Source organism: Ixodes scapularis, unplaced genomic scaffold (genome assembly GCF_016920785.2).
Source record: "Ixodes scapularis isolate PalLabHiFi unplaced genomic scaffold, ASM1692078v2 PGA_scaffold8__174_contigs__length_109621045, whole genome shotgun sequence".
Taxonomy (NCBI): domain Eukaryota; kingdom Metazoa; phylum Arthropoda; class Arachnida; order Ixodida; family Ixodidae; genus Ixodes; species Ixodes scapularis.
In genome coordinates this window covers 24,108,549-24,121,273 of record NW_024609883.1, presented here as the reverse complement: position 1 = coordinate 24,121,273, position 12,725 = coordinate 24,108,549, and the positions used below count along the sequence as shown (strand labels likewise).

Here is a 12,725-nt window from a genome sequence, read left to right as displayed (position 1 = left end):
CAGCTTTCGTATCCGCTAAGACAGCCGCGTGAACTAGTGAAAGCTTTAGACATCGCGCATGAGCACAACGAATGCCGATAGAGACGTCGCGAGCCTAATTGCGGAGCCAACACACTACCGCGGAGCTGGCAGGGTGCCTGCGCTATCTCGACCTGTAACTTTAGCTATACTCCCAAAAGGAATGAAAGGAACCTGCTCAAGAAATAAGGTGTACGTACCAGACAATGCAGAGGTAATTCATACAACGTTTATTTGAGCTTAATGTCAAACAGTAAAACTGATCGACGTGCCAGGGGCAAGAGAAAAGTTTGCTACCAACGAAACCACTACCGCCTAGCACAGAAGACATTCCCTGCACCACTTTCCACCTGCGCCGCTGACTACTCCCAGAGCCGTTCATACTGAGAGAGCTTGGTCTTTTAGAGCGCAGCTCTTAGGCGCCCATTTCCGGCTTGAGTGGCGTCGCCGTCGGCGTCGCTGTCGCCGTCGGCGTAACCAAGGTCACTCCAAGGTCACGTGACCCCCCAAGGTCATCCCAACCGCCAGGTCACGTGACCCCTCCCAAGGTCACGTGACCCCCCAAGTCATCCCAAGGTCGCGTGACCCCCCCCAAGGTCACCGCAAGGTCACGTGACCCCCACGTGACCCCCAGGTCACGTGACCTCCAAAGTCACGTGACCCCCTTTCTCCCCCGAAGTCACGCGACACCCCCCCCCCCCCCGAGGTCACGTGACCCCCTCCCCCCAAAGTCACGTGACCCCCCCCGAGCATATTAAAGAATGAGAGGAGGAGGAGGAGGAGGAGGAGGAGGGGTGTACCCTCCCCTTAGTACCCTTCCCTCCTCCTCCTCAAGAGCTGCGCTCCAATTCGGCGTTACAGGGAGTTGTAAACGGCTTTCACTTTTTTAAAGAGATTTTTACAGCCTCGCAACAACAGCAGTGTAGTCTGACAACCGGGGGATTACTACCTCCGTGCGCCGTCTTGTACCTCAGACTCTCATTGCCACGCTCGTCCGCGAGCGACCGCGTGCGTGGCCAAGTGGTTATCGCGCTTGACTGTCGCGCGGAAAGCCTAGGTTCGGTTCCAGCGCTGCGTTCTCGTGAGTTCTAGAACGTTCTCGTCTGATCAAGTTCCAAATGTTCCAGTCGCCGAACATTCTAGGCCGACTGTTCCAGAAGCCAACGCGCGTACAAAAGTGGCTCCGCGTGGCGATCTGCAGCCAGTCTCGCCCAAGCGATCGATCCTGCTGAGAGGGCACGGTGGAGCCGAAAGAGGCATGTCACCTAAACTGTGCCTACTTTTCCAACAGGCGCTGCTGTGGTACGCAACGTACCCAGTGCAAGCCACGACAACACATGCAATCACAACAATCGACGAAGATCACGGGTGGCTACGAAGAGTGGACGGAACGCTATCGCACGGGCAGGCAACCATCGCGACCGTCATCCACTGTGCCGAGCTTTTAAAAGGACCCACCCCCCGCGACTACTTCAGAGGGCACGGCGGAGCCGAAAGAGGCATGTCACCTAAACTGTACCTACTTTTCCAACAGGTGAGTAGATACTCCCTTTGTAAAAGTTTTAAAAGTGACAACCGATTTGGTCGTGGTTCTGCAGTGCTCTGAAGTGTTTTTTGAAACATGTTCGGAATGTTGTAAATCACTCTTGTTGCTGCTGGCCGGAGATATCGAAGAAAATCCCGGTCCTGATTTTGAGGAAATGTTTAACCAGCTTCTTTTGGGTCAAAAAAACTAAGTGAAGATATAAACGACATAAGGAAAGTCAAGACCGTTTTCGCAAAGAGTTGGGAACAATAAACACTAAGGTTAGCCACTTAGACGAGTCATTAAAAAAAGTACAGCTGCAGGAGGAAAAAATATCGAACCTGGAAGAAAGTGTTAGGAAGATGAGCGTCATTATCCAGACACAACAGGAAGAGCTAGTCGATTTGGCAGACAGAAGCCGCCGGAACAACTTGATAGTGTTTGGGGTTCGCGAGAACTCGAGTGAAACTAATGCTGATGTAAGAGAAAGCCTGCTAACTGACCTTTTTGAAAACCGCATGGGTGTTAAGGTAAACACGATTGAACGAATTCATAGGCTTTGAAAAAAAAGCGCGAACAAAGCAAGACCATTTATTATAAAGTTTTATGACTATAACGATAAGCTTGAAGTGTTTAGAAATTGCCAAAAACTAAAAGGAACCAAAATATCGGTGTCTAACGAGTATTCCCCGGTCACCTTAAGAAAACGAAAACAATTCTGGGAGAGCTCAAGAGGCGACAGAGCTAAGGGGGTGTTTGTTAAGACTAGTCCACGATAGGATCGATAGAGAATCGTATTCTTGGGATGACGAACATAATTGTAAGATAAAGCTCGCCTCAGATGCAGCAAACCGAAGCACGTACGAATGACCGTCGAATAGCAGGGAATTCAAGCTGATTAATGTGAGCCCACATAGTTTTGCTAATAAAGTTGGGGATCTAGAACACTTGCTTATTCACTATGGTCCGGATGTGGTTATAGTCACTGAAACTTGGCTGCGCCCTGAAATAACAGATAATGAACTGCTTCCCTCCAAATACAAAATGATGCGTAATGACCGCACTACACGTGGTGGGGGTGTTGCTATAATAGTGAAAGAAAGTATAGACTTCGTTGGAATGCCCGACATCCCAGATAACGAAATTGTCTGGAGTAAAATATATTTTTGCGGCATTAATTTTATCGTTGGCGCTGTGTACAGGCCCCCAATTCCATTGTCTCGTTCTTAGAGGCTATTCAAGACTACTTAATAAATCAGATTCATGCCAATTCTCGCGTCATTATTGCCGGGGATTTTAATCTTCCAGAAATAAATTGGGATCGGCTGGAAACGAGGTTAACTGATGTAAAAAACTTGGAAGTTCTTCTTGACATTGCTTTTGGAAATGGACTTGTACAGATTGTAAACGAGAATACGAGATGTGGGAAACATTGCTTTTGGAAATGGACTTGTACAGATTGTAAACGAGAATACGAGATGTGGGAAAACTGCAGAATCATTACTCGATCTTGTTTTTCTTAATTGTCATACGTCAGATTACTCAGTATCAGTTGAAGATGGCCTGTCGGATCATAAGCTTGTGCTGCTGTGCCTGAGAAACGTCTTACCGCAACGCAATATAACAAAGTCACCCATTTACGTAAGGGACTTCAGTAGAGCTGATGATGCAAGCATTTTGGATTATCTGGAGCTATCTTTCTGTGCATTTGATGGGGCGATGGATGTGAATTGTTTGTGGCTTCAGTTTAAAAGTATAGTCAACTACTGTCTGGAACGATTCGTTTCAAAAAGAATAAAATTTGTGCGAAAAAAAAACCCTGGATAAACCGCGAAATTATTCAACTAAAACGAAAAATAAAACGAAATCGAAAAAATAGAACAAGAGATCAGAATGAAATTAACAGTCTTTCAGGAACCTTGAAAGATAATTTAGCGCAAGCAAAGGAAAGCTACTACACAGGTACCCTAACAGAATTCATGAAAACGTCGCCACGAAAGTTTTGGCGTTATCTCGCCCCATCCCGAGAGTCTTTAAAATACGTGCTTGTAAACAGTGAAGTTATCTCTGACCCTAGTGGGATGGCTTCCCGATATAATGATTTTTTTCACTCTGTGTTTCTTGAGTCGCACTGTGATGCACAGTGTCTGGAAAACGTGGATGTCGAGGCGTCTCAGGCTGACTTTGATATCTGTATATCACAACCAGGTATTTTTTCTTTCTTACTGAACATTGATAGTGATAAGTCTGAAGGGCCCGATAATGTTCCTAACAAATTTCTGAAACGATATGCGGAATGGGTGTCTGAATAGCTAACAATCATATTCCGCGCATCATTGGCCCAACATACTCTTCCTAACGACTGGCTAACTGCAAAAGTTACCCCGGTGCATAAAACTGGCAGCAAACATAACATTGAAAACTACCGTCCAATTTCCCTCACTTGCGACTGTTGCAAAATACTAGAGCATGTATTATCGGGTTACCTCTTTGATTACTTTGAAAGTTTAAACGCTTTTAACCCAAACCAGCACGGATTCCGGCGGAGGCTATCGACAATCACACAACAGAAACCATCCACGATTTTACGACTTCTCTGAATGAGAAGGAACAGACGGATGTCTGTCCCTTCTCATTTAAACTCAATTATGTATTCATCTATTATATTTTCTAAACTATTTTCTCAGTCGCTTGAACTTGGCATTTTATCTGACGACTGGAAGGTAGCCAGGGTGATTCCATTGCACAAGGGAGGTGCTAAGCATTCCCCCCTTAACTATCGTCCAATCTCGCTTACCAGCATACCATGTAAATTAGTAGAGCATATAATATACTCCCAACTGGTTGATTTCCTGGAATAAAATTCTTTTTAACAAGGGCCAACATCGTTTCCGCAAATTTCATTCTTGTGAGATGCAGCGTTTGTCATTTACTAACGATCTTCATTCTATCCTTGACTGGGGGTCTCAAGTTGACTGTGGTTTTCTAGATTTTAGCAAGGCTTTTGATAAAATTCCTCACCAGTTGCTTCTATTAAAACTGAACAAATTAAGTATTGATCCTAACTTAGTTGCCTGGAGAGCATGTTTTCTAACTAACCGATATCAGTTTGTTACTGCTAATGAGAACACATCTCCCTTCACTTCCGTCACATCTGGTGTTCCTCAAGGATCCGTATTAGGCCCTCTACCGTTTCTCATTTACATCAATGACCAACCTAAGTGCGTCTCATCATTAATTAGTCTCTTTTCGCTGACGACTGTGTAATATATACTAAATCTGCTAACAACTCTGATGTTTTAAAGCTCCAGACAGATATCAATGCTGTTTACCATTGGTGTGAACTTTGGAATATGGAACTTAACGTTACTAAACGTAAAGTCATGAGAATATCACGTACTAGTCCTAATGTGCCCTTCTATCATCTCAACAACGTCCCTTTGGCATCTTTTTCTTCTTATAAGTATTTGGACGTTCACATTACTTGTAACCTCTCATGGAAACTGCATGTTGATTATGTCATCAATAACGCTAACCGCAAGCTAGGTTACCTGAAAAGAAACTTTGCTCTCGCACCGTCAGCCTTAAAATTAACACTGTATAAATCTCTCGTTCGCTCCAAATTAGAGTATGCTTCTTCTATCTGGGACCCCAGTCAGTCTAACATATCCTCCAGAACATTTAACATTCCGCTTCCAGAACATTTAATGTTCTGGAAGCGGTCCAAAACCGTTCTGCCTGTTTTATTCTCGGTAACTATTACCGCACTGCCAGTGTTAGCTCCATGAAAATCATCTTGTCCCTGCCTAACCTCTCTCTCCGACGAAAAGTTGCTCGTTTGTGTCTTTTTCACAAGATCTATCATGCTAACCCGTACTTAAAGCAACGTCTTTTCATCCCACCGTTCTACATTTCACCTCGCATCGATCATCACCTCAAAGTTGGAATTAGTAAATGTAATACCAACGCATTTTTGCTATCATTCGTCCCTAAAACTTCTTTGGATTGGAATCACCTTCCCACTTCCGTAATTTATATTATTGATACCCAAATGTTTAAAAATGCTATAAACACTCTTTACTGTCCTGAGCCGCCATGATATGTTATGTACTCTGCCCTTTTGTTTCTTTTTGTGTGTCATTTTGTTACTCCCACTCCCCTCTTTAATGCCGATTGGCCTTGAGGGTATTTAAATAAATAAATAAATAGATAAATCTGCCTAGACCTTTTGAAGGCGTTCGATCGCGTTCCACACGGACAACTCATTCGAAAGCTAGTAGACGCCGGTATAAATTTACAGGTATTGAGATGGATCGAAGCCTACCTCACTAATCGTACTCAGTTTGTAGAAATTAACGGTACCAGATCTAGTACACTAAAAGTCAGGTCGGGGGTTCCCCAGGGGTCTGTGCTGGGAGCGGTATTATTTTTAAGTTATATTAATGATATTGCAGACAACATTAGCTCTAAAGTTACCACTCGCTTATTCGCAGACGACTGCTTAATTTATTCCAGAATTGTGTGCCCTGAAGATCAGATCAATTTGAACATAGCGTTAGAAAATATAAATGAGTGGTGCAAACTGTCAAAAATACAAATTAACCCTCAAAAAACTGTATTCTCAAGAATCGCAAATAAGATTAAAGACGTGATTTGTTTTCGATTATGAACTTGACGGTAGTCCACTAGCGTTCGCCAGTAATTTTAAATACCTAGGTGTAACCGTTTCTGGAGATATGAGCTAGAAATCCCAAATCGGCAACTTGGCAAGCACCGCTGAAAACGAAATTGTGGGTCTGCAGACGTAACCTCAAATAAGCAACAAAGAAAGCAAAACTAACTGCCTACTTAACATTTCTACGCCCTGTCTTGGAATATGCGAGCACCGTGTGGGACCCATACAGAAAAAAACTGATTGAAAAATTAGAAAAGGTGCAAAGGAGAGCTGCCAGATTTATCACATCCAGATACCGAAGGACTGAGCCTGTCAGTGCGATGCTCACCCAACTAAACTTGACGCCATTGGAAGAACGAAGGAGAGTAGCCAGATTAAAACTGCTGTATTTGATTCAAAACAAAAGGTTAAACATAGATTCGCTGCGATATTTAAAGTCTCGCCCTACTAGAGGACTTCGGGGCGGTCATACCGAGATGCTGATGCCGATGAAAACCCGGATCGACATTTTTAAATATTCTTTTTTTTTCCGAGGACCATAGCTGAGTCGAACAACCTCCCGCAAGATGCTTTTGCATGTGACAGCATTGAAGGTTTTGAAGCCGGCCTGAGAGGCCTCGCCCATCAACACATATAATGTATTTTTCTTTCATTTTCTTTTTTGTGTTCTTTAGTTCGCTTATATTTATATACGTTTAAATGCATCTCTGTCTGAATCATTCATGTGCTTATCATTCGTGGAAGTTTGTTTTAATTTTTTTTTACTAATAACCCACTCCTGTAACGGCCAATAGGCCAACAGTATGAATAAATAAAAATAATAAAACGCCGCTATCGACGCCCGCGACGCACTATATTGTTATCTTCTGTTTCCTTTTTATTTTTGGGCACAAGTTCGCCCCATTAAACGTATCAGTTCTTTCAGTCATTTTCTTTGTTTCACTTGTCATTCGTGACAATATGAACTCCATGCGATTTCTCAGGAATAAACTAGACAAAGAAGGAACGCCATTTTGTGTTATCGCGAAATCATCTGGGTCTATAATTTGTTTCAGCATAGGTCCGAGCGCGGCCGATGTTATGAGCCAAAGATCCAATGAAACAGCGAATGAGGCGCAACGTCATGGCGTGCTGTCGGCAGCTGATAGGACCAGCCAGTATTTGCCGTCTCTCTCCGTGCGTGCTCCTCCACCGGCTAGTTCTATAAAGCGCGGAGAGCACTCCATGAGGTTCCGCTTTTTGCGCTGTTTGATGGCCCCTTCGGTTCATAACATCGGCCGCGCTCGGACCGAAGCTGAAACGAAGTATAGTGGGCAACAAGCTCCGCCCATTGGCCAAATTCTCTCAGAATAAACGGCACTGATAACTCCGAAATTGATAAAAGCGAACGACGAGTGGGAGCGGACGAGGGCGGGGGGTGGGGGGCGGAAGGGGGGGGGGGCTTTTTATTTTGAAAACAAGGACAGCTGTTTATGCGAGAAGTGTACGATTAAAAAAACAGGGTGGGGTGCATCATCTTTTGAGACAACAAGAAGAAGATGACAAAGAAGAAGAATGTTTTTATTTCGACAATTTCATATATACAAATGCTATGAATGGCATCCGGATCCATAGCCACAAGGCTAGTTCTGGACCCATAAAAAAAAATGTGAATTTCGTTTTCAATCCAAGTCAGGAACAATGCGAGAAATACGCTAAAAAAATACAAGACTGCTAAAATATAAAATAAAAGCAGCGATGCGAAACAAAACAAATGCATAAAACGTCGGACCTATACAGGGAGTCAAGAAACTACATGAACACATATTATGTTCAACATAACGAACAACGATTCAAGTAGGTGAACTATAAATGTCATACATTATGTAGGTTGTCTATTGATTGACTGACAAAAACCGCCTAACTATATAGCGATGCTGGTGAGCGAACTCGAGGGATTCCCAGGCAGGTATTGCGTGTCCGTGTATTTTTTTTTTTTTTTTTCTTGCTGCCTGAACTTCTGATGCCTGCTAACAATCTTTAAAAAAAAATCATCAAAGTGCCTTTATAGCTGAATTTTGACTTTCTATTCTGGATTCAAGTGAATTTAGGATTGTAAAACAGGTTTTCCGAATGCAAGTCTCAAGAGATCACGCGTCATCCCCGAGGAACCGCCAACCGCGCCTCGGTGTGTCTAAACGGGGTCGCTCGCGAATCTCACCGCAACTGTTTTGAAAACGCAACTTAACCGCCAGTGTTACTGCGTTATTAGCCCGCTTCGTCCATCCATCCAGCCTGCGATTCCAGCGATACGACGCCATGTTGAGAATTACGCAATACCTGTACTTCTGTTACTCTGTGCAATCTTTTTTTTGTCAACTTGTTTTCAGCTTCGTAGAAGCGACAAAAAAAAAGAACTTCATATTTGTTTCTATCTTTAATATTGAGTGTCCGCCTTCGATGACCCACTACTTTGATTAAATTTGGTGTGTGTATCTAAACCATAGAGAAAGGCACGTGACCATGGGGAAGAGAGTGAGAGCGACTCTCGATCGGCGGCTTTCGGGCGGAAAGTATATTTCGGGTCGCAAATTGTGTTCTGGGTAGATGAGCCCTCATATGCCATGTACGGATGAAAACCTTGGCAAGCATTAATACCCTGTCCGTGTTCCTTTAGGAGCCACCATGACCTTGTTACTTCGGATGCGGCGCGGGGAGATGGAGCGTTCCACACCCCCGGCCACCGCTATCACTGAGCCTGCTAGGGATCAGCTGAAACCTTCAGAGGATATTCCCAAGTGCGCAGGTTACTCGGACAACAAAGCAGTAGTCAATTTTATAACCGAGCTTCCTGATTACCAGGTGGCATCGGGCGTCAGCGACGAAGTGACGCTCACTCGCATTTTGTCACTCGCGTTAATGGCATACCTCTGCATAACTCACTCATAAGTGCACTCGCTCACCTGATTTACCCTCACCGATCAGGCCTGAGGTGAGGTTGAGTGAGTTCATGAGTTTTGTGAGGCGCATGAGTTTATAAGGTCGGTTAGGTTACGACAAATGCCGCGACAATTTCACTCCGTGATGCTAAATTATTGACCATTACAAAGTTTATAAGAAAAAAAAAGTCAAGAAAGCGAAGTTTGTACGACCTAAAGTCTATCTTTACGTGCGGAGCATTTTCCTTTTTGAAGGTGTCTTTTGGCCTGCCCGTGGTGCCACTGGAGGCCGGAAGTAGAGACTCGGAACTCGAGTGGGTCTGTCCTCGTCGCACCTTGACCCACTCTCGTCCATTGGGTGAGCCGGAGCCGCAATGGGCTCTTTCTTGGAGGCTGTAACCTCGACGGCTCCCCAGGTTTCCGAGATTCACCGGAAGCAGAGGGGCCCAATCCCCGACCTGGTGGTGGCTGGTACGGAGAAGCAGGGGGTTCAGGACCCTGTGCAGGGAGCACAGACACCTGTGCTTGGGTGGATCTTGGCGAACCAGCATCTACCGTGTCATTTTGGAGCAGTGTATACAGCTCCAGGGGTACCTTGTTTCTGCGATGGGGTGACCTGCGTCTGCTCGGTTTATGCATTCCAGCCTTTCATACGGTTGGCGAGGGCACCTGCCCGGGTAGCTGAGATAGCACGTCCTGGAAGTTGCGCATTTAGCCTGGGACCAGAGGACTTTAGTGGTTGTCCTCTGGTCCCAGGCTTTTGAAACCCAAGAGGCGACGCTTCGCTTCATGGATAGATGTTGTTTTCTTTCACTTTCAGAGCCAAAATTTCCTTTTTTGTTTTGAAGTGTTCACATGACCGAAGATATGTGGGGTGCTTGCCTTTACATTTGACACATTTCATGTCTTCATAGCAGTCATCGACGATGTGGTCGCCGCGTACCTGGCGCATGTCTCGCGGCCGCGGCAGGACCGCGAGCCATGCCCAAAGCGCTGATAGAGGGAACAACGAACAGGGTTAGGTATGTAAGCTGTACCCTACATTTCAAGTACCCCTCTTTCACGGAAAATGCAAGGTGCTGATTTCAAATGTAAGTACCTGGTGTCGCGTAGGAAGTTCTTTGTCACCTCTATGATTATGCCTTTTACAGCAACAACACCCTGGCTGCGAATGCCTTCAAGAATCACTTCCTCTTGGCTCTTCATCAGGTCGTCTTCAGATATAGCACACCGAATGGTGTTGAGTGTACGGCGTGCAGAGACGCTCACTTTCATGTCCTGGATATGGTTGAGGCACAGCAACGCTGTTGTCTGATTTTTCTTAAATGCTTACACCAAAAGATATCCAGAGAAAGCCTTGTTTGCATTACACTTTTTCCTAACAAACCTTTTAAAGGGCAACGGCAACGAAAAATAAGTCTTTTTTTTTTTTAAAACAGCCTGTTTCGGAGAAGCATATGTCAAAAAACATTTTTTTCGCGAAAAGATTTTTTTTACAGCAATATTTATTGTGCGATACTGATATTAGTTTGCGGCTATTTCGTCATTTTGAAATGGCGCACCCCAGAGTTGGTATTTTACTTCACGAGGTGGCTATTATACGTCACGGCGTCACGTGCAATAGCATCTCTTCTCATTGGCTGAGAGATCGATTGACAGCTTAGATCTTGGTTGTTAAACATTTGTGACATGTAATTTCCTTTTAAGTGGCATATTTCTACTTTAAAAAGGTTTACAAGAGGGGCACTTTCGTTTAGATTCATACCATAGCAAACAAAAAGTTCGCCATTCTTTTACGGCCGCCGATGTCTGTGCTGCCGCCTGTTTCGACTACCTCGACTAGTCGTTTCCCCTAAGCGATCAGTGTTTCGTGTTGACCCAGACGTGTGAGCGAGACTTCCTGGTGTGTTTAGCAGCTGTCGCAGGTGTTAGTGTTGGGAACCGACGCGGAGTTTCGGCTTTCATAGCGCGGTTTGTTACTTTCCTTGTTCTCTTTGCTTTTTTAGCGTGCTTTTCATTTATTTTTATTTGCTTGCGTACCCAAATTTACACTTTTTTCAGATGTCAGTTTCTGTAAATTGGCGCCGTTTCTGTGTAAAATGCCGACAGATTAGTGATTGCGACAGCGAGTCTTTCAGCAGCCTTGCCGCTCCGAAAGCTGAATGCTATTTGGCTGGAGGCAATCGGGCGTTCGCGTAGCGATAACCGTGTATATGTATGTTCTCGTCCTTTCGCTCCGGGGGCCTTCGAGATTCGCACCGGTGCACCGAACTTCCGCGTCTGAGACACAGCTGTTACGTAAAAGCGTGGCACAGCAAGGTGATTACGTAACAGCTGTCCGCAGAAGCCTTCGGACGTCCGAATTCTGCGTTAGCCGACAGATTTGTTTTCTCGGCTTCCGTACCATATCACGTAAAGTTGTTCGAATAGAGTGTGTAGTGTTCTAGTTCCTTCCTACCTGTAGAAAATGAGCCTCCCACGACGAACGGTATTGTCTCTAGAGCTTGCGATCTCCAAAATGTTTTCCCATTGAGTTATGGTGCCAAATAAAATTTCCAACTTTTATCCCTATGCCATCTTTGTTTGGTATAACAACTTTCTTGTCAAGTTACGGTAGTGCCCTAGTACCTTTGTGCACAAAATGAGCTCCTCGCACAGCCAGGGTATAACAAAACAGCGGATTTCTAAGAAAAAGCGAAATTCCTATTGAATGAAGCATGCGATTCTATTTTAGTTGATAACTGAATATCTAAGCCACGTGTCTCAATTAAACTCGCCACACTGTCTCCTTGATCAAAGTTCTGATGTCCTAATCAATATAATCGTAGAAGCAGTCTTAGTTTTCAAAGGATAAGGAAGAAACAAGAATCAGCTGATTGCTCTGTTTGAGTGAACCCGCCGATTTTAATATTGTCAATACAACAAGTTTCACACACGCTTCGTGTCGTTTAGCTCCATCGCTCTCATCCGGTAGGCGACCTGGAGCACAACTGGGTTTAGCATGCCTCCGAAAATGTCGGCGTGATCTGTGATGCAGAAACTACCAGCAGAAGCGACCTCCGGAACCTCCAGGCAGCAGACGCACTCGCGGACCGTCGGCATTAGCTGGCAGCGGCCGGATGGGCACCTGGGGGCATGTAATATCGCAAGTCAATAGCAGCAGTACACAATTTTTTTTTTTTCAGTCTTGACAAATCGAGGAAGTTGCGTGACACCCAATGGCCAATTCGTCAAAGCGTGCCGCGTCTCGCGCGAGAAGGTAGCAGCAACGCAGTTCCGTGTCCCGCCTGACGAAGAGCAACTGGAGTTGAATTAGCAGCGGGTGTCGTCCAAGCGCGCCGAAGGCTTGGGAGGATCAGGCGGAGCGACGTCTTCGTTGCTGGCACAAGGCATAAGTAGATATGGTAGCGAAGCTTCCATAGACGCCCACTTGTCGAAAAAATGGAAGCTCATGGGCAGAGCTGCTTATTTGGAGAGTTTGACCATACATTGGTTTGAATAGGCGAGCATCTCGGGGCCAACCACAGGCCTTGAAACAGCACCCAGCGTTGGTCGTGAGCTCCACATATGTGACACGACTAATTTAAGC

The 12,725-nt window shown here is 45.0% G+C and overlaps 1 pseudogene; it reads left to right on the top strand.

Moving 5' to 3' along the window:
• The first annotated feature begins 1,276 nt into the window (after positions 1 to 1,276).
• Positions 1,277 to 2,413, top strand: LOC120843830 (annotated as a pseudogene).
• Positions 2,414 to 12,725: the final 10,312 nt, after the last annotated feature.